At 35.1% G+C, this 22500-nt stretch overlaps 1 protein-coding gene across 8 annotated transcripts in view; it reads right to left on the bottom strand.

Moving 5' to 3' along the window:
* The window catches only part of LOC144974958 (plasma membrane calcium-transporting ATPase 4-like), a 242006-nt gene that overhangs the window by 190672 nt on the left and 28834 nt on the right, over window positions 1-22500 (bottom strand). For 7 of the 8 annotated variants that reach the window (XM_078918512.1, XM_078918514.1, XM_078918507.1 and 4 more), the window contains exon 3: window positions 1271-1305. The gene's annotated coding sequence lies outside the window, so the exon portion shown is untranslated. Of the gene's footprint in view, window positions 1-1270; window positions 1306-16550; window positions 17171-22500 lie in introns of those variants that run through there. The other variant, XM_078918509.1, reaches the window with a different exon arrangement.

The following is a 22500-nucleotide window of genomic DNA, read 5'->3' as shown; positions in this document are numbered from 1 at the left end:
TTAGCGCCGTAAAAAAGAAATGGAAAAAAAAAATGAAGAAGACGTGGTTGTAAAAAAAAAAGAAAAGAAAAGAAAATGGTACGGAATTCACAGTTACGAGGGTTAGTCAAATAGTAACGGAAGAAACAATACTCGTTCCATCTCCATCTCCAAAGTCGGTCTAACTCGATGAATTCTTGCTTTCAGTTGCTTCAAGGTCTATTTGTACCGTTCAGAGTTGACAGTGGCTCCCTGTGGCAGGAAATCAACGAGTAATACACCTCTAATGTCCCTAAACACTGTTGGCATAATTTTCCCAGCTGACTTCTCAGCTTTGAAATTTTTGGTTTTTGGGTAAGATGGGTGATGATCGTCTTTTACACTCAGGTTCAACTCACCTATAACCTGAGTTTTATAGCCTACCAATGCGTTGAAAAAAATGTTATTCGATGTTTCTTCGAAAACAAGAAATTCAATGACAGCTTTCTGTCCCTGACGGACATCCATTTTGAACTGTCATAACTTTGTCAAAATTTGACAGAATTAAAATGGTTTACTTTTTGTTTAAAGAGTACATGTGTAAGTCTAATTGAGCGAAATATGACATAGATGAGAAGAAATCAACTCAGTAGGAGATTTGTCCCATTACTTTTTGACTCACTCTCGTAAAAGCACCCAAGATAACATTGGGGACTGGATTAAACAGGAAAGGAAGTAACATCAAAAAGCAAACTATCAATGTGCTGAGCTTGAGATGCCTTTAAGTCCCATTCAGACAAAAGAACAGGATCCCACTAAGAAGAATACACACGAATGCTTACAAAATATCATAACCTAAACAGAAAAAATTGTAACACCACATATCAGATTGGTGATTTATAAGAAAATAAATTATCTTCTCCCAAAATTAATACTATTCTGTTTCCCTTTCACCAGCTAAGGACCCCGGCCAGAGCCAGGATAAAACCAAGCATATTTTTTCAAATAACATAAAACGTATTTCCCAGTTCCCTAAGGAATGAACTCGAACAAAACAATTTGAATAATAATTTCTTTTTATGTACTATAATTCTCTCTCTCTCTCTCTCTCTCTCTCTCTCTCTCTCTCTCTCACACACACACACACACACACACACACACACACACACACACACGCACATACACAAACTCACACACACAAACTCACACACATGCGGTGTTGATAAAACGACTATTTTTAACTTTCCCCCTTTTGTCTCTAAACTAATACTACAAGGGAAAAAAATTGAGAATGAATAAAAGTGTAACTTACCTTAATCCTAATCATCATGTGTCCTCCTTGATAATCTGAAATAAAAGAGTAGATAATTTAAAATGACGTATACTCATAATTTAGATTTTACAGTATTAGACGGCGCTTTACGATAATCAATTCAATAAGTTTTGAAAAGAGATAATCAAGGGATAGCCTAATGACGAATAAGATTGTCTAAGATGCGAGTCCGACAAGACTCGACAAAAAAAAACCCCACAAATAAAAACCAACCCACTTTCTGTGTCAATACATACAAATCTCAAATTGTTGCCTTCAATTAGGTACCACAAGAGACAATTTAAGATTATTTAAAATGGATTTTTGCTTACTATATTCATAAAGCATTCTGATAGTCATGGAAAACACTTTTTAAATATTGAAAATCCATACATAAATAAATGAACATGAGAGCAAATTCATTTTTCAAGAACTTAAAAGTTTTTTGCTTGCCAATTGATGTAAGATAATGTTCCAACTTTGAAACACCAAAAAGATTGATCATACTTATGACACAATACATGATGTTTGACACGGCAAATTCCGCGGAAAATTTCTCAGAAAATCCCAAAATCCCGCGGATCCGTGGAAGATTATCATCACTGATTAGAGTGCTTCCTTCTTATACGAGATCATGCGCTTGGACCCAGCAGATGAGTCTTTTGTGGCCTCAACCCCTTTTAGCGTATATATAGGACGCGTTACTGTATCCTGATTTCTGTGTTACTGAATGAAGTGTTTGCTACCCTTTACATAGGATGCTAGTCTGAAATAAAGTACTTTCTGCCACACACACCCTAAAGACCTAGCCGACCATTTATTTTTTATTAACCCCCTTTGCTTGAGAGGCGATTATTGTACAAACTGAGGTATCGGAAATCTCACCAAAACCAAAAACCAAAAAAAAAAAAAAAAAAAAAAAAAATAACCAAAAAAAAATATTAAAAAAAAAACAACAACAAAAAAAACCCAAAAAATAAACAAACATTGATCTCTTTATTTGCTTCTTTTCTCGTCATAAATTTACATCTCTTCCCGATCTAAATCTAAAACAAACAAAACAATACAAATAAACAAAAGCAAAAGAAATACACGTCACCATATTATCCATTTTGATCCAGCTTTAATGGCGTAAATAATGACTATTTAACTTCTACACATTTACTGCTTCATTAGCCACTAGTAACTCTTTTTGTGCCCATAGTCTATCATGAAAGCATAAGGAAAAAATTGAATAATTTAGAAAATGAAGTGGCACTTCGAAGTCTTTTATTTCTCCAATCTCCAAATAACTGATGCAACCATTTTCCCCAAATAAAATACACAATGGCAATGTTGTTTTTTTTAATTTTCTAACACATTGGGACTAATCTTGTGTGTCCTTTGACTATTTGTAAACTACTAAGTAGTGGGTAGACGTCTATTCCTAAGCAAATGTTTTAAAAACGACACCACACCGTAAAAATCTACTATTGTCATACAATAGGCCAAACAATCATTTTGTCATAGCAACAACATGGCCGCCATGAATGTTGGAGTGTGTGTATAAATTCGTCACTTGTTTTTTTTTTTTTTGTTGAGCAATCAAGAGACAAACCAGATATGAAAAAAAAATGACATGGATAAATTGATAAAATCAACAGTTCGTTTAATAAAAACCAAGGCTAGAAAGTCACCCAAACAATATTACTGGTTAATGAAAACCGAAAATATTAGGGGTTTATTTAGGCTGTTCCATCGTTAAAACATACCCACTTACCGACCCGAGTTATCAATTGAAATAACTACAGTTTTAAACTATCTAAAACATAAATTATGATGGTAGTTTAATAAAATATTCATGTGGTTTTTGTGAACTCGATTCTTTTTGTAAATAATTCGAAATCTCATTCTCATAGCAATGTTATTTTTGTTTTTAAGGGTTTTACGGCGCTTGCAACACACAGGTTATTATATCGACGCCAGGGGGGGGGGGGGGGGGGGGGGGGGGTGAAGTATCCTTGGAACAAATTGACCTCACCGGAATTTGACGGAAGTTGACCGGAGCCCGGAATTTTTTGCTCCAGACCGGAGTTTTGGCATCACTGCTTCATTAAAACAAATTGGTACAAATATTGATAAGTTGTTTGTCTTTTAAACAGACTCGGATCAAATTTTATATCAATAATATGTCGGGGAGTTTTCGCAGCTGTAAAGTTTTTCTACCTTTAATGGCCATTTTTTATTGTTGAAGTGGTGTAGGAATAAATCTGAAATCTTCTTCTTAAAGAAGATAACAAAAGTACATTTTTTTGATTGGAGGTATAAGTGGTTGAAAGACCCGGTTTAAAAATAGTCCTTCTCTCGACGCGTGATGCAAAAATATATAGTTTATATAGGTTTTTTTCCTGCCAGAAAATGACGTCTAATGTGGTACCTACTGTAATACATGACAAAACACATACATAAAAAGCATAAATAACCATGTCTCTCAAAGCTAGAATTGCATCACCACTACTCTCTTGGTCTGTAATGATTACCAAATAAAAAATAGGAGAAAATATGAATAGGGGAAATTAATAACAGAAAGTATTAGAATTACAAGATATATTACGGTCCAGGGAATTCAATAGTAACCTGCTATCCCGAATACAATTCCCTACTCAAATTACGAAAATCGATGCATGCAAGTAGACAATAATTCAATAAAATTAACTTTGCAAATAAGGACGCATGAATTCCCCCCCCCCCCCCCCACCCCCGCCGCGCGCACCCATAAAACAAAGAAAAATCAATTTGCATTATGAAAAGAATAAATCAATAATAATCTGAGCACATTGCCACTTTTAATAGATATTCATTTCACTATTGCAATTCGCACAATACTTTTGAGTTTTATTTATAAAATAATATTTTAGCTTTGTGTCCGTCACACACTCAGGCCAGTTTGTTTAAAAGGCGGCAACTCCCTTATTAAATTCTGCCTCTGATATAACTGATTGTGAAACGACGATACCAGGACACCGTGCATCCATTGCTTATTGAAGCCCTTTATCGGAACTCCAATAAATTAAACAATCTTTTTTTTTTTAATCTCGGGGTTTCTATCCGTCAACTCATATATGCATCAATCCAGAGAGAGAGAGAGAGAGAGAGAGAGAGAGAGAGAGAGAGAGAGAGAGAGAGAGAGAGAGAGAGAGAGAGAGAGAGAGAGAATAAAATACCTACACAGTAGGCCAATCAAACGGTTACCAATAAATTAGGGCATCGTTCACACACAAGACTTGTTTCGATAATTCAGTCACAATAGCTTTGGCTAGAGTAAAATTCTTTGTTATTGTGGTAGCTACTCCAAACAAATAAATCAAATCATGCATACAGCAAATATGTTACCTGTTATGGACTTTTGATAACATAACCAACATGGCAGGGCAAATAATTAGTTCATAAGTTATGTAACGTTGGAATTTTTTTGGGGGGTCGCATTTCAAATGGGTCGAAACCCCATCTTCAAATCCCACTTCTTCTTCTTCTTCAAGTACCAAGTCTGTGCCAGACATCAGGTGATCATGGTACGCCATTCATCTCTCTGATTAGATAACCTCAGAAAACTAATATTACTCTTCTCTTTCTTTGTCATCCAGCTGTTCAAACTATTCATATTGTTTTTCTTGGTCTACCTTTACTCATTTTGCCTTCTATCCTTCCTGTAAGAGCAAGATGTTCAATACATTATAGTCGATTTAGGTGCCCTAAAAATTGCATTGTCTTTTTCTTATTGTACGAATTAATAACGTTTTGGTTTCAGCTTGCTCTAATACTTCTTCATTAGTTTTCTTCTCTGTCTATGAGATTCTTAACATCCTTCTAAGAAACCACATTTCTGCTGCCTCCAGTTTCTTTCTAATGTATTCTGTAATTGTCCAGCGTTCACAGCCATATAATAATACTGATCATACATAGGCCTTCAAAACTCTATGTTTTGTTGTCATTGAGATATTGTGGTTTTTGAAAATTAGACTCATTTTATTAAAACTATCTTTAGCTATTGTAATTCTTCGTTTTATTTCTGTGCTACATATGCCATCTGAAGTTATTATGTATCCAAGATATTTAAATGTCTGAACTTGTTTTCTAGTTTCTCCTTTGCTTATGAAGTTACATGTAGGATTTCTTTCTCTCCTTGGTACAACCATTCATTGTCTTTTTTACAATTAAATATAACCCCATACGTTCACTCTCTGTAACTACTTTATAAAGGAGTAATTGTAAATTTTCTTTTGAGTCTGAGATTAGTGATGTGTCATCTGCATATCTTATATTGTTGATATTCTCACCATTGATCTTAATGCCTGAACTATCTCCTAAAGTTCTAATAATTGTTTCGCTGTAGATATTAAAAAGGTCTGGTGAAAAAAACACATCCTTGACTAACACCTCGTTTAATTTGTTTATATTTACTGAATTCTCCTACTCCAAATCCCACTAACAGCAAAAATCATACTCCTAAACAACTCTAATTTCTTAAACCCACACAACACTGGAAATCACTCAATTTTTTTTGTTTGTAGTATGTATTTAAAAGTTAGAAAACATTGCATTAAAAATACCAAAAATTGTATTGTGCGCAATATCCAAAAATGATATAAAAATTGAAAGAAAAAAACCAAAACAATTTTCAAAAGTTCATCAAAAATTCAATTAAAGCCACACATAATTAAATAAGACATCAAGTACAATTTTTTTTTAATAATATCAATTAACCAAATTAGCATCTTCACCAAAGTATCCCTACTTCAAATTTGATAGTGGAACAAAAGAGGAAAAGCAAGGAATTTCAAAAATTCAGACAATTTTAAAATACAGTTACAGACAAAAACAAAAACAAAAACAAACAAAACAAAACAAAAGAAAATGAGAAAGAAAAACTAATACAATTAAAGCTCTTTATCAGTACCAACAAACTATGTAACTTTAATTAAAAAATAACACAGTAATATTTTTATTTGGTTGAATTCGAAATGGAATTTCTACGGAAAAAGGTGTCATTCGCGATACAACTTTCAAAGAGTTCGTATGACGGATTTCGAATTTGGAGAGTTTGGCTAGTCAACACGTCAAGCAACGGATCGGATTAAAATGTTGAAACCAAACTAAAGACAGGACGGGCTTTCATTAATTACACTTTTGGAGGCTAACAAATAATAAGTGTTTTTCTTGGATTTTTTAAAAAAATGATTCTTTAGAGCTTAAATCCCGCAAACACAAATGAAAATTGTACCAAAAGAAAGATCGTTCTTTCGTCGATATTTTGGTATCGCTTGTGAATAAATCCAATTATGGGCGTCGTTCAGCCTTCGTGGAGAGTGCCAAAAGGGTATGATTTGGCTATCAAAAATCATAATTTTCGATGAAAGGTGTCGAGAGCGAACCAATTTAACCTGTATTTTCAGCAATACTAATCATACAAATTTGGTATTTGAGAAAGAAGAATAGCACTGTTAAATTGTGCAAGAAATAAGTTCCTAGCTTTCGAGAGAAAGAACTCCCACTAACGGTATAACTGTGCGGTTTGGAGAATCTAATTGTAGAAACCATCCTTAACAGCAAAGGGACCCATATCCGAAAATGTCACTTGGTGCTGCCTGAGTACCGAACTCACAAGTAAAGGGACCAGATTCAATTTTGGGGAGTCAAATGTTTTGTATTCTCTTTCTTTTGATTATTTTTGGAGGAGGGTGGGTGCTGTTTGTTTTGTTTTTGTTTGTTAATTTTCCTTTTTATTTTTTTGTTATTTTCTTTTTATGTTTGTGTTTTACTTTTCTTGACCTTTCCAAACATTCAGTAGTTTTGTTTTTTTGTTGGTTTTTTTAAAAATGGTTTTACGGCGCTTGCAACACATTAAGGTCATATCAGCGCCAGTAAAAAAGAAGAGAATTGGATAGTAAAAACATTCTAGATGTACAATTAAAGGGACTTGAGGAAAAAGTAAGACAAGGGGAAAAGGTCCAAATAGGGAACAGATGTAGATTCCAAGAGCACACTATCAGTGTCCTTAGTTTGAGATAACCTAAAAGTCTCACCCAGACAAGTCCCCACTAAGAGGAATACACTCAAATGTTTAGATACAACTTATATGTTAAGAATAAAACAAAGTAACAGTACATAACAGAGAGATGATTTACAAGGAAAAAAATATCTCCCAAAACTAACTATACATTTGACTGTTTCCCTCTCAGCCAGGGTATCCAGCCAGGGCCAGGACAAACCCAAATAATCTCATTCCACGACAAAGACAGAAAGCAAGTTGGAAAACAGATATAGGGGGATAGAAGAGACAGCATGTACCTCCCTGCCCACTATGGGAGGTCAGGAACCCCACCCAGATATATCCTTACATTCAGTAGGAATTGGGCAGCTTGACCTATAAGATTTGGTGGAAACAGGGTAGCAAGCATTTGCTAAGATCCGATTGAACGGACCGGGATGTGACTAATACTTATTACAACCTGAAATGGAAGGTAACAAATGTGCATACTGCAAACACTTCTAATCACAAGGATAACACACAAAAAAGATCAGTGTACAACGGTCACAAAGAACTTAAAGATAAAGTTACCGAAAAGAATTATTTAAAACAAATAAATATATTCACCGATTGGTGTAAACAAAATCAGCTTGAATTAAATGTTGAAAAAACGAAAGAACAGGTGTTTGGTGTAAAAAATAAAAACGACTTAAAGTGTGTGGCGATCGGTAAAGATGATGTTGAGATAGTTGACTATTTTAAATATTTAGGAATAACCATTGATAGTTCCCTCAATTTCTCTCAACATATTAATATAATATCTAAGAAAGTTGCCCAAAGATTATACATCCTAAGGAATTTTTTTTTTTAAATTTTTTGTTTGTTTGTTGCTTTGGGTCTCTTCCAACACAATTGAGGTTATATGAGAGACCGCTGAAACAAAAAGCAAGCAATCTAACAAAAATAGTACAAATGTAAATCAAAATCATAACCTAAAGATATCATAAGCTAAATTATAAATAACCAAGAACAAACAGGCAGAAGATTTACATTAAAAAAATATCCCCTGTCAAAAATACAATCACAAACCAAAGAAGCAAGATAGGCTAGTAAAGAGAAGAAGAAACGACATCACTATCGGATCGTACACCCATGCGAACATCATAGGTATATGATTCAAGGGTGATGCTCCCATCCAACCACCCGGCTAAGGAAATTGAGAACATTTCAAGTAAGGAAGAAAACTATGTTAAGAGTTTATGACTCATTGATTAAAAGTGCAATTGCGTTTGGCTGCACCATATGGTTTGGAGGATGCCGACTTAAAGATAAATCAAAAATTTCAAAATCTATCAAAGAGGCATCAGAAATAATAAACCATCCTCTTGATGGAGTAGAAAGAATTCATGGAAAAGCAATAGAAAGGAAAGCATTCTCAATTACCAACAATAAAAAACATATTTTATACCATGAATTTAGTCTTTTACCATCTGGGAGAAGGTTTTGTCAGATTAAATGTAGAACTAACAAGTATAAATCAACGTTCGTTCCATCAGCAATTAAAATTTTGAATATTTCATATGGTACAGAAAAACCAAGGATTGATTCGTTGACTGATTAACTGATTAATTTATTTAATGTAAGATTAACTGACCAATTGATAATGGTGATAATTTTTAGTGTCGAATTCCACAATCGTAACAAATTGAAAACGAAATGAATATGTTTATGTTGTGTATATCGCACGTGTGAAAGAAAGAGAGGAAGAGAGAGAGAGAGAGAGAGAGAGAGAGAGAGAGAGAGAGAGAGAGGAGAGAGAGAGAGAGAGAGAGAGAGAAAATAAGTAGGAGTGAAATATCTGTTCAATGTTACAGTTATCGTTTAACGTTATAACAAGTGTAACTAAATGACAAATTGCCATATTTATGGACAATAAAGATCTATTATTATTATTATTATTATTATTATTATTATTATTATTATTATTATTATTATTATTATTATTATTATTATTACATCTTAAGCAATATGAGAATTGAATTGGTTGACCGTGTTTGTTTGTTTTTGTTTGTTGCTGCTTTAGGTCTCTTCCAACACAATTGAGGTTATATGAGAGACCGCTGAAACAAAAAACAAGCAATCTAACAAAAATAGTACAAATGTAAATCAAAATCATAACCTAAAGATATCATAAGCTAAATTATAAATAACCAAGAACAAACAGGCAGAAGATTTACAGAAAAAAAATATCCCCTGTCAAAAATACAATCACAAACCAAAGAAGCAGGATAGGCTAGTAAAGAGAAGAAGAAACGACATCACTATCGGATCGTACACCCATGCGAACATCATAGGTATATGATTCAAGGGTGATGCTCCCATCCAACCACCCGCTTGACAGTGTTTAAAATATGTTGCCGGAGCATATGAATCATTTCAAAGAGAAGCATATTTATTTGTCAATGCAAGATTTCTTCCCAAAGTGACATTGACTCTCAGGGGCCCAAAATGGAAATATGATAATACATAATTTTCCTATTTACAAACCAATCTTGGACACTCTCAAGTTAAGGTATAAATTACCGCATAGTATATTAAGTCACATCCCTTTCGTCACACTCAGAACTCTCCCCATGAAATCAGTTCGGGCAAACTTGTCGAACGCAAACAGAACGGATTATTACATTTGGGCCAGAGACCTTTTCATATAGACTTGTCAAAAACTCTTAAGAACAGATACTTCATTTGATTACTATTATGTCCTATTGTGGCAACAAAAAACAAACAACCCCCCACCCTTAAAAAAAAAGCTATTATGTTTAAAAAATCATAACATTCTTGAAGATTGACAAGAGGCAACCAATGAAGACACTGATTTGAATCAGGTGACACATACCGTTATTGCTCTCTGAAAACAATTTATGAATACCTTACACTAATAAATTGGTTTTATTTAATTTCGGTCGGAATGTCTTTTTTTTTATTTTTTTTTTTTATTTAATATCTTGAATGTCGATGAATAAGATAATTTTATCTTGTCCAAAATGAAATAAAATACAAAAATACATCAGGTTATATGTGAAATTTCTAAGGTTTAAGAAGGTTTGACAAGTTGAGGATCACCAGGAAAATGATTTCTAGGCAATAAATATAAAAGTCGTTGTAAGGCAGTAGGGCTGGAATGGTCCATGGAATGGAATGACAATGCTAGCGCTACAGATCAATAATAGCCAACAAGCAAGAAAGATTACAATATTTTCAATGTCTATTTATAGCTTGTGGTGATGGCACAGGACAGTACATCTCAGCTGTCTGCCGCTTCGGCGTTTTCTCTCATTTCTCTGTCAAGCTAATAATATCACCGAGGCTTGATGATATCGAATGAGAGAAAACGCTTCACTAGACAACAAAATCATGATTATGTAATGATGAAAGTTTTAGACTCAAGTATACATATACAGCCTATTTTATAAATAAACAAATAAGTAAATACGTTAACATGAAGACCATAGTTTATAAAGGATAATTATAAGATACAGTCCTTCTAGACGCTATAATTTATCGCACCAGTTTGAATTTTGTGTTTGATTACAAAAGGCTGGAGTTGGAAACGGTTTATAATACTCGACGTTTTTTCAGAACAAATTTATGGGCCATATTATGAGGCAGTCATGTATGAACTTATAGAAGAGAAGTAAATTATCCTTTACAGTCTGCTGCATCGTTTAACTGACTCGTGATCCATTTCTCAGAGATACACTGATATTATTTTTTAAATAACTGGGATTTGAAAATTTGTACAGCTGACATCACATCAGAATATTTCATATATTATTAAGTTATATACTCTTTTATTATCGGTCCGTCGATCTTTCCATCATGACATTTTATCATCCCTCTCTCCATCCAACCACCTCTCTCTCTCTCTCTCTCTCTCTCTCTCTCTCTCTCTCTCTCTCTCTCTCTCTCTCTCTCTCTCTCTCTCTCTCTCTCTCTCTCTCTCCCCATTCCTCCTTCCCTCGATAACTCCCAGTTTGGTCGTGGCCATGAATGAATTAAATACTTGTTGCTTCATCCCCATCCGATCGATATCTCCCACAACCAGTCTAAATTCGACAGGGGACAGCCCTCAATATTAGCAGACAACACGTTTCAAACGATAGAAATAATGACACACGTACTTCGCTTTAACAGCCATGTGGTATAGTAATTAGATAACATTATAATATTGACTCAATGTGCTTTAAAATATTGAATCGATGGTCTTTTCAACACACCCACATGCACACACAAACACACAGATATACGCGCGCGCGCACACACACACACACAAACACACATACACACACAAAAACACACACAAACATCACACATAATAAGAGAGCCTGCAAAAGGCAAATTTTACATAAGAGGACTTAGGAAGATTCCAACGAATGAATAAGCTAACACAATCATTAACGCATAGCCTATGACGAATACATTTCAAATAATATGTTGAGCATTAACAACAAGCCGAAAAAGTTGTATTAATTATAAGTAAAAGAGCTGATTATTCAGGAGTCTCACCATTACGTAAGGATGACATTCTCGTCAGTGGTAGCATTGATAAAGCAAATATTTTGAACCAACAAGTAACGGCTGTGTTTGTGAAAGCATCACTACTGAAAACGATTTCCCATTGGAAAAAAAAAAACGCTGACTGCCCAACGATTCCAGACATTGATATAACTCCTAATGACATTACCAAGTTGCTTCTAAACACCAACCCACATTACCGTGTTGCTTCTAAACACCAACCCGCATAAAGCAACCGGCCTCGATGAAATTCTTGGAAGGTAAATAAACTTGTAACGGATATAACCCCAATATGACATTGATATTCAGAGTGTCTTTGCATCAGCAGATAATACAAGACAATTGGAAATATTTATTAATCACGCCACTTTTTAAAAATGGTGACAGGAGTGAACCTTAAAATTACAAATCGGTTTCCTTGACCTATATTTGTGCACTATTATGAATCATATTGTACTCAGTCACATTGTCAAGCATTTGGAGTCAAATATAATATCAATAAGACTACAACACGCAGAAAAAGGTCATGCGAAACTCGGCTTAAAAAACCACAACTCAAGATCTTGCTGATTATTTTAACAACAGAGCAAACAGACTGCGTATTAACTCGATTTTTCACCAGCCTTTGACAAAGTGCCATATCACATAAATGTCACTAATATGAAATACGACAAGGAATTTGATAGTTTTAAAAAATTACTACAAAGATTAACGATTGACGGAATCTAGCTGAAGTAACATCCCGAAACTGTAAAGGGACCACATTATTGTTTCCCCATATATATCAACGACCTGCTGGAAAAGGTGGAGGCGACACCCCGATTGTTTTTCAGATGATTGCTTATTTTACAAAACATACTCTTCAACAGTCGTAACGTCACTTCCTTCCTAATGACGCATGGTAACTTAATAACACTGGCTCTAAACTATCGGAACAATGGCGGACGCCCGTATGAAATATTTCCTCGGCGAGCATAAAAGCGTATCCAGAGGGGAAAAAAACACATAAATTTGATCATGTTTTGACTTTTACACATTCTGATCACAAGGGATGTGAAAAGTTCTAGCCAGCATGAAAAATAAAAAGTAATGATTTTCTTTGTTTAGAACCAAGATGGCCGCCGTTGCCGGGCGGCATGACATCAGACTACTGAATCCAATCACGCACGGTAAAGACGGGGTTTCATTACAAAAAGATTTAAGATTCACTACACGAATGGGAAAGTATGTGGCCAGTGGAGTTCATCAGAAGATGTGAAGTCCTGCGTATCATAAAAAAGCGAAAAGCAATAGATATTACATGAAGAATAGACAACAAAGAACTCAATGTCGTCCAATCAGCAAAATATCTAGGAGTTACAATACACGGATCTCTATCATGGAATGACCGTACAACCAATGTAACAAACAAAGCCAACAAAATAATTGAGGGTTTTTTTTTACTTTTTTGTTTTCTTTTTAACAGAAACATCCGAACGTGCCCAAAAGAAATTTGACCCATAATAGAATACGTAGTTTGGGATCCAGCAGAAAAATCAACCAGAACACAAATTGTAATGAAACAAAACAGGGCAGATTCCAAGATTAAACTTCAGTTGTCACGGACAATCCTTTTGTTTTTGTTTTTTGTTGTGTTTTTTTCCGACCGCAATTCGATCATGTAATTGTCACCAGAAAGCGTAGATAATATTATTCTACGCTCTCTGTGTGGGGGATCATGACGTTGAACGTTTTAGACGAACCCTCCATAGACCACATACGGCTATCACACACCACACAACACATGAAACAAACGAACCGAACAACAAGAAATAAGAGAAACCCCTTTCCATTGATAACACGACACAAAACTAGTCTGTCTCCGTTTCTTCGTTTGTCTTTTTGTTTTTTGGTTTGAGTATGTGTGTGTGTGTGTGTGTGTGTGTGTGTGTGTGTGTGTTTGTGTTGCCTCTTGTCAGGATGGACGACAAGAGAAAGAAAATTATTGAAATTTGTGATCTGATTGATAGCATTTATTGAAGACAAACGAACGGAACAACAAGAAATTAGAGAAGCCCCTATCATAGACAGCACAACGCAGCTGTAACAAAAAACTAGCATGTCGCCGTTTGTAGCATTGCTCGTTATTTGTTGGTTTTTTTGTGTGTGCCCCTTGTGGTCAAGATGGACGACTACAAAAAGAGAGGTATTGAATTTGTGAAATACCGGCCACTTCTTTGGAACCCAAAGAACCGAGAATATCACAAGAAGGGTCAAAGACTGGGAAGATATCAACAACAAATGTCTAGTAGTAGTAGTAGTAGTAGTAGTAGTAGTAGTAGTAGTAGTAGTAGTAGTAGTAGTTAGTAGTAGTAGTAAGTAGTAGTAGTATAGTAGTAGTAGTAGAGTAGTAGAGTAGTAATTAGTTAGTAGAGTAGTAGTAGTAGTAGTAGTAGTATGTAGTGTAGAGTAGTAGTTAGTTAGTATTAGTAGTAGTAGTATGTAGTAGTAGTAGTAGTAGTAGTTGTAGTAGTAGTATAGTAGTAGTAGTAGTAGTAGTAGTAGTAGTGTATAGTAGTTAGTAGTAGTAGTAGTAGTAGTAGTAGTAGTAGTAGTAGTTAGTAGTAGTAGTAGTAGTAGTAGTAGTTAGTAGTGTAGTATGAGTAGTAGTAGTAGTAGTTAGTAGTAGTAGTAGTAGTAGTAGTTAGTATGTAGTAGTAGTAGTAGTAGGTAGTAGTAGTATTGTAGTAGTAGTAGTAGTAGTGTAGTAGTAGTAGTAGTAGTAGTAGTAGTAGTAGTAGTAGTAGTTAGTAGTAGTAGTAGTAGTTAGTAGTAGTGTAGTAGTAGTAGTATTAGTGTAGTAGTAGTAGTAGTAGTGTAGTAGTAGTAGTAGTAGGTAGTAGTAGTAGTATAGTAGTAGTATTGTTATAGTAGTAGTAGTAGTAGTGTAGTAGTAGTAGTAGTAGTAGTAGTAGGTAGTAGTTATAGTAGTAGTAAGTAGTAGTAGTTATAGTAGTAGTAGTATAGTAGTAGTAGTAGTAGTAGTAGTAGTAGTAGTAGTAGTAAGTAGTAGTAGTAGTAGTAGTAGTAGTAGTATAGTAGTAGTGTAGTAGTAGTAGTATAGTAGTAGTAGTAGTAGTAGTAGTAGTAGTAAGTAGTGTGAGTAGTAGTAGTAGTAGTAGTAGTAGTAGTAGTAGTAGTAGTAGTAGTAGTAGTAGTAGTAGTAGTAGTAGTAGTAGTAGTAGTAGTAGTTGTTGTTGTCATATAAGAATTTGGTTTATCCCGGTTTCTGTAGCATGAAAGGGACAATAAAGTCGAAAAAAGCAGTCCTTCAGAACCAACAGGCCAAGGAGCCGGAGTTTATCCCGGTCTATATTGCTTGAAACGGACAATATCACTTGCTAGCTAGCATGTGGATAGGACGCTAGTCTATCACAAAGTACTTTCTGACAGATTACTGCTAGGTGGACGGGGGGATCAGATAAAATCTCGACTGCACCCGGGATCGATCACGGTCCTTTTGCGTGTGAAGCGAGTGCTCTACCAACTGAGCGATCGAGCCGAGAGGGACAATAGCAATTGCTTATTATCATAAGGATAGGACGCTTTTCTAATTATGATGATGTTGATGATGATGATGATGATGATGATGATGATGATGATGATGATGATGATGATGATGATGATGATGATGATGATGATGATGACGATAACAATAATAAGTTTTTCTTTTCATTTTTCTATCCTTTTTTAGTGCGATTAACTTAATCAGAGTATCTTCATCAGAGGAATTCATGATGACGAAAGAAAGTGAGTGTTTTACTTCGTGGCGCGTCTATCGATACCGTACCGTCGATGCTGTCCGTCGATGTCGTGTATCCTATGGGGGGATTTAGTGAAAACTACTCATAAAAATGGCTGGCTAAAAACAATAAGAAAGATGAGGTGCCGTTGATGTGTCGTATGTCCTATGGAGGGGGCATTCAAAGCCCTTGGAATGCTATTTACCGACGTTCTGTGTGATCTGTACCTGGTGTGGTCTATGGAGGGTCCGCCTTAAAGAAATTAGATGAATGAATGTGATTATGTGTTGAGTAGTACTAAAAAACCTTAGTGTTGAATCAATGATTACCAAACCAGAGGTGGCTTGCAGTTCAAAATATAATAATAATATTAACAATAACAACAACAAAAACAACAACAACAACAAAAATAACAACAACAACAATACAAGGAGGAAGAATAAAACCGTATTATCTAATCTAACATAAATTTCAAATCGGAATCATTTAAGAACATTCTCATGCTCAATTAGCTTCATAATGGTTCATTATTAAACCTCCCCCCCCCCCCCCCCCACCCCCCACCCCGTGCGCGCAGAGCTTATGGAACCAAACCATCATTTTATTCAGCATATTCACTTTTAAAGAGTTCTTTTTGTACTAGCACACTTATAATATATCCCAGTGCTTACTGCTTAATTCACGAAAATAATGTTTCTAATTTTTAAATACAAGAACCAAATCTAAAACCAAAGCAACAAAAAACCCAAAGATAATGGGGAAATAATCAAAATCAAAAGATAATTCATGACCAGTAGCATGTAAAGGCGTGTAGTTAATTTTTGAATAAGTTAAAATATAATAACCCTAACCCTAGTTATAAAAATAATTTTTTTTAAAATATTAATAATAATTAATTTTTAACAAATATTCTTACCTTGAACATCGATTTATACACTCAGATTATTGACATTAAAAGTTACTCTTGGTAATCAAGAGGAACGACTCAGTCGTCGATGAGCCTTTTAAAACCATGCAGACTATTTTACAAATTGTTTATATTCAAATAATGATTTGCATCCACAGAACGTCTTTTTTGTTTCACTTTTGTTCTCTTTTCCTTCAAAATTTGATTCCAATAACCATTTTGTGTCAACCACTTTAAATAATGCAGATAAAAATTGTAAATGGAACAGAAGCAGCGGGAAAGAGTTCTTACGATGCAAGCCCGAATTTACGCCACTCCATATAGTTCCACTACGACTTGACGCATCAATGTTTTCAAATATCCATCCACATCAGCAATTTGCTCATTTTTTTAGTAATGCACTACTATTACTGACGAGTAACCTAATTGTCTCTCTTTAAAAAAACAAACAAACAAAAAACACACCATTGAGAGAGAAAGATTGCCCAAGAGACGAATAAGGTAATGATAGTCTATCATTTTTCAAACTAGGTTTATCGTAATTAATGCCATCTATAACTCTATAATATTATGAAATGGGATGCTTTTAAATTTCACAAGCCTACACGCCTGCGCAGACACACTCGCATACACACACAAGCGCGAACATACGGACGACACTAAATTTCACATCAACGCGTTCAGATTGTTGTTTGTTTGTTTGTTGCTTTAGGTCTCTTCCAACACAATTGAGGTTATATGAGAGACCGCTGAAACAAAAAAACAAGCAATCTAACAAAAATAGTACAAATGTAAATCAAAATCATAACCTAAAGATATCATAAGCTAAATATAAAATAACCAAGAACAAACAGGCAGAAGATTTACATAAAAAAAATATCCCCTGTCAAAAATACAATCACAAACCAAAGAAGCAGGATAGGCTAGTAAAGAGAAGAAGAAACGACATCACTATCGGATCGTACACCCATGCGAACATCATAGGTATACGATTCAAGGGTGATGCTCCCATCCAACCACCCTCAACGCGTTCAGATTGTTTACATGGTAAATAATGTTTCCCCCATAGGAAAATATAAAATAAGACAAGCCGTTTACCCGTCAACATCAAACAGAACATGATACGATATACCGATATGCGATAGAGAGAACACTGACTCTGTAATCAATGGTGCGTGTAGACAAGATCATTGATAACAGGCAGTACAAAGTGGGATGGGTATAGGTCCCCATCGCATACCTTTGATGGAATGCCTTAGTCACCACTACTTCCTGTCATTGTTATTGTTAAATGTTGTTTCTCTATATGCAAGGGTAGGCTGAAAAGTCTTGACGCCGCTCTTGTATTTTCAAACCATAATAGATACGAAATTGACAAGGTATAAAAACAAAGCTTAGTTTATGTCCTTTCCGTTAATCATTTTACTTTCAAGCATAGTCACCGTTCCCATGCACAAAGAGCTACCAACGATGCACCAGTTATTGCATCACGTCGAAGAGAAATTCACGTGGCAAACTACGACACCACCGAGTCACCTCCGCCTGCATCTCGCCATCACTGCCAAAATGTACCGTACCCCTCGAGATGTCTCTTAAGTCTTAAGAAAAGGGAAACGTTACTTGGTGCTAAATCAGAACTTTATGGGGAGCTGTTCTACGACTTCAAGAAAACTTCTATCCATGTGATCATGGGCTTGTGTGCGCATTCTCGGTATCCAACGAGTGCATAACTTTCTGTAACCCAGGAATTATCGCGCGACATACTACGAGTAAATATTATTCCCTATGAAATTCCAAGTCTTGGCAAAATGTCTGATTGTTTTATCCGCCGACTGACTCGGTGGTTTCATTTGTCTATTTAATCTTGATTTGCTTCGGTCGGTGCAGTTTGCGGACAACCACTACGAGCCTGAAAGACAGCATCAGTTCCAGTAAAGAACTTAGTCCACCTTTGAACCAACATACCAGTCACCATAAACAAGTTACAGCCGTTTATGAACGTTTACGGGTTCACATCTCTTTTTAGCAAGGAATTCATTCACAGCCCTCTGTTTATTGCATAATTTTTGTGTGTGGCATTTCTTCAACCGACATTTGGAATGGGTTCTTTCAAATAAGATCAATCAAAATCAAGAACTAGAAGCTAAACAAAATTTGGTGCCTTAATAGAAGAATAAATTAAGCATATTTTGATGAATAGTTTATACTGGTGTGTTCAATACAAACAGATATTCAAAAGGCGTCAAGTCTTTTCAGTCAAGCCGAGTTATATGAGTTCATGAGACCGCTACGTACTGACTTTTTCGGTGTCTTCTCGACAGAATTTCGAACTCTTGCCACATATTCATCAGTGCGTGCTCTTTTTAAGATGCTAACCTCCTTCGAATGGCTGCCCAACCACTTTGCCTAATACTTTTCACACCATCTTCTGATTGTCATGACTGACGGTGAATGTGATCTCAATCTGGAATCAATTCGGTACTCCCTGCAAAATTCAAGTTGGACTTTACTTGGTGATTATAGAAGCAGGTATCTTTCAACAACAAAATGCTTTTTCTGTTGATATCCAAGATATGGCTATTGTGTTAGTAGTTTTTACAATAACAAAATAAATAAATAAATATTTTTTAAAAAAATAATAATAATAATAAAATAAACACTGAAGCTTTCGTATGTTGATATTTACTTCCTTTAAAATTTGTTGCGAATTGGTTCATAAATAATGAACTTATAGAAAGTTTGGTGATGGGCATTAAGTTTGAAACAGTAGGCATATATACTTGACCCTTTAATAATATCAAGTTCACGGCCGAAATGGTATTGAGTTTAGTTTTTTTGTAAAACTCAATACGTGACCAAAGACAAGCGACGTGAAGCATAGTGAGTGACAGCTAGCTGGTGCTATGTACTCTTTACACAAATTGTCGAACGGGTGTCCCCAAGGCTGCGTGAGTTCCCCAATCCTGTGCATCTTATACAACAACGACTGCAGACCATCCTTTGAAAATTGTTTTATAGTGAAATATGCAGATGATACTGCTATTCTTGGCTTATTAAAAGATAAAGTTACCGAAAAGAATTATTTCAAACAAATAAATATATTCACCGATTGGTGTAAACAAAATCAGCTTGAATTAAATGTTGAAAAAACGAAAGAACAGGTGTTTGGTGTAAAAAATAAAAACGACTTAAAGTGTGTGGCGATCGGTACAGGTGATGTTGAGATAGTTGACTATTTTAAATATTTAGGAATAACCATTGATAGTTCACTCAATTTCTCTCAACATATTAGTATAATATCTAAGAAAGTTTCCCAAAGATTATACATCCTAAGGAAATTGAGAACATTTCAAGTAAGGAAGAAAACTATGTTAAGAGTTTATGACTCATTGATTAAAAGTTTAATTGCGTTTGGCTGCACCATATGGTTTGGAGGATGCCGACTTTTAAAAAAATCAAATATTTCAAAATCTATCAAAGAGGCATCAGAAATAATAAACCATCCTCTTGATGGAGAAGAAAGAATTCATGGAAAAGCAATAGAAAGGAAAGCATTCTCAATTACCAACAATAAAAAACATATTTTATACCATGAATTTAGTCTTTTACCATCTGGGAGAAGGTTTTGTCAGATTAAATGTAGAACTAACAAGTATAAATCAACGTTCGTTCCATCAGCAATAAAAATTTTGAATATTTCATATGGTACAGAAAAACCAAGGATTGATTCGTTGACTGATTAACTGATTAATTTATTTAATGTAAGATTAACTGACCAATTGATAATGATAATTTTTGGTGTCGAATTGCCACAATCGTAACAAATTGAAAACGAAATGAATATGTTTATGTTGTGTATATCGCACGTGTGAAAGAAAGAGAGGAAGAGAGAGAGAGAGAGAGAGAGAGAGAGAGAGAGAGAGAGAGCGAGAGAGAGAACGAGAGAGAGAATGAGAGAGAGAGAGAAAATAAGTAGGAGTGAAATATCTGTTCAATGTTACAGTTATCGTTTAACGTTATAACAAGTGGAACTAAATGACAAACGGCCATATTTATGGACAATAAAGATCTTTTATTATTATTATTATAATTATTATTATTATTATTATTATTATTACATTGCTTGACCCAGGTTTCGACAGTTTATAGAGGTAAGCTGTATGGGAATAAAATATTGTAAGTCTTGTAAAAAAAACGACTTGTACTACGCGCAATGGAAACTCGCTTCAGTACCAACTAATATTTAAATTGTGAAGGACAGAATAGCTGTTCTAGATATTCTGGGTTGTGGTTACGATTGTGTCACAAAACATGTAGTTAACTACCGATGGCGGCGAAGGATTGATGATTGAATCACATAAGATGAAAGCGTGAAGATAAAATGTGTGATCACCTTTACTTACATGTGTCGGGGGAGCAGATGAACTAAGGAAAATTAGTAGTCGTTGCTAATTACTAAGCCCTCTTACTTTCCCTTTCGGAAAAAGTATACTCAATTATATAATGTGAATAATCGTCATTGAATTCGTCTGACTTGGTTGAAATAAAAATAAATATAGGACGTGATGGAGTTAATCGCTTAACTACGTATCAAAACTTTAATAAATTCATCCCAAGCGGAAAATTATCTTGAGGATTTGTCCCGTAAAAAAAAAACAAGTGAAACCAAGCGTCAATCGCAGAGCAGCGCTGCAAAGTCAGCAATTTAAAAAAAGGATATAATTCTTGCTGAAGGATTTTTTAAAAGAGAGAGATGTCGACAACAGAGCTTGGACAAAACAAAAGCGGTACATGTGGTGTTAAGATTACAAAAGGCATGGACTTTTACGGTGTAATTTTTCCGACTTCTTTTTTCCCGTATATTACAGCTTTTGTATAAATCAAAGCGTTCTTTTGTCAAGTGAGCTATAAACAATCTTACTTCACATTCAACGGGTAGGGTTTCATCTTAAGCGCCATGCCATAATGAGAGATAATCGCTAAAATTTCGACTTGTGAACAAGCTATAATTTTTTTCTTACATTTGTATTTGCATGAAAAATGATCAGAGCAATTTTTGTAGGAAAGCAACGATCTAAAACATTGAAAATGCAACAATTTCAGCAAACATAGACCCCCCCCCCCCCCCCCCCCAAGAAAAAAAAGGCCATTCTGTAATCTTGAGCTATATATTGGATTAAAAACAATCAATAAAAAGTCGCATTAAACAAGAGTCAAATACACCTAGCACGGAAACTATCCTATCAATTCCAATGCAAAGTGAGGACACAAGGAAGACAGGAATGAGATCGTGGTGTCGTTGACTCTATCTACTATCTCTAACATACACATAGATATAACATAATAGCCAGGTCGACCTAGGATAAATTGGCAAAAGAATTCTGCTACCAAGTGATAACATTGCAGCCGTTTGGAATGACCGACAACAAAACTTTGAGATACGAACACACCATTGTCAATAAGGATTTCTAATTTTGGCCGTGTCATTGTGGCTGTATTTATTAACTGACTGATATCGATAATGTATGAATAGAAAGGAGTTTTTGTGGCATCAATGTCCTACATCTGACAATCCCCCCCCCCCCGGAACACGGTCTTCTTTAAAGATGTCAATTCGTCGAGAGCTCAGTTGGTAGAGTACCCAATTCTCAAGAAAAGGGACCGTGATTGAGCCCGAGTGAAGTCTAGATTTTACCCCTTGCGTCCCGTCCCGGTAAAGATAGAATAGCTGGATTTCTTAGATCTAGCGGAAATCACGTTGCGATAGACGTCATCCTAAATAAAGAGTAACAAGTAACTGCTATCGTATGTTTAACGCTATAAAAATCGAGATTAGCTCCTGCTCTCTGAACCTACCAATGGTTCTGAAGATGTGTGTGTGTGTGTGTGTGTGTATGTGTGTGTGTGTGTGTGTGTAACGTTCGAGATTTTATCAACTTTTGAAGAGCTATGCAATGAG

The sequence above is a fragment of the Berghia stephanieae genome, chromosome 6 (assembly GCF_034508935.2).
Source record: "Berghia stephanieae isolate SIO BIC M18660-M18661 chromosome 6, UCSD_Bste_1.3, whole genome shotgun sequence".
NCBI lineage: Eukaryota > Metazoa > Mollusca > Gastropoda > Nudibranchia > Aeolidiidae > Berghia > Berghia stephanieae.
Note: the sequence above shows the minus strand (reverse complement) of the source record. Positions and strands in the feature narration are given on the sequence as shown.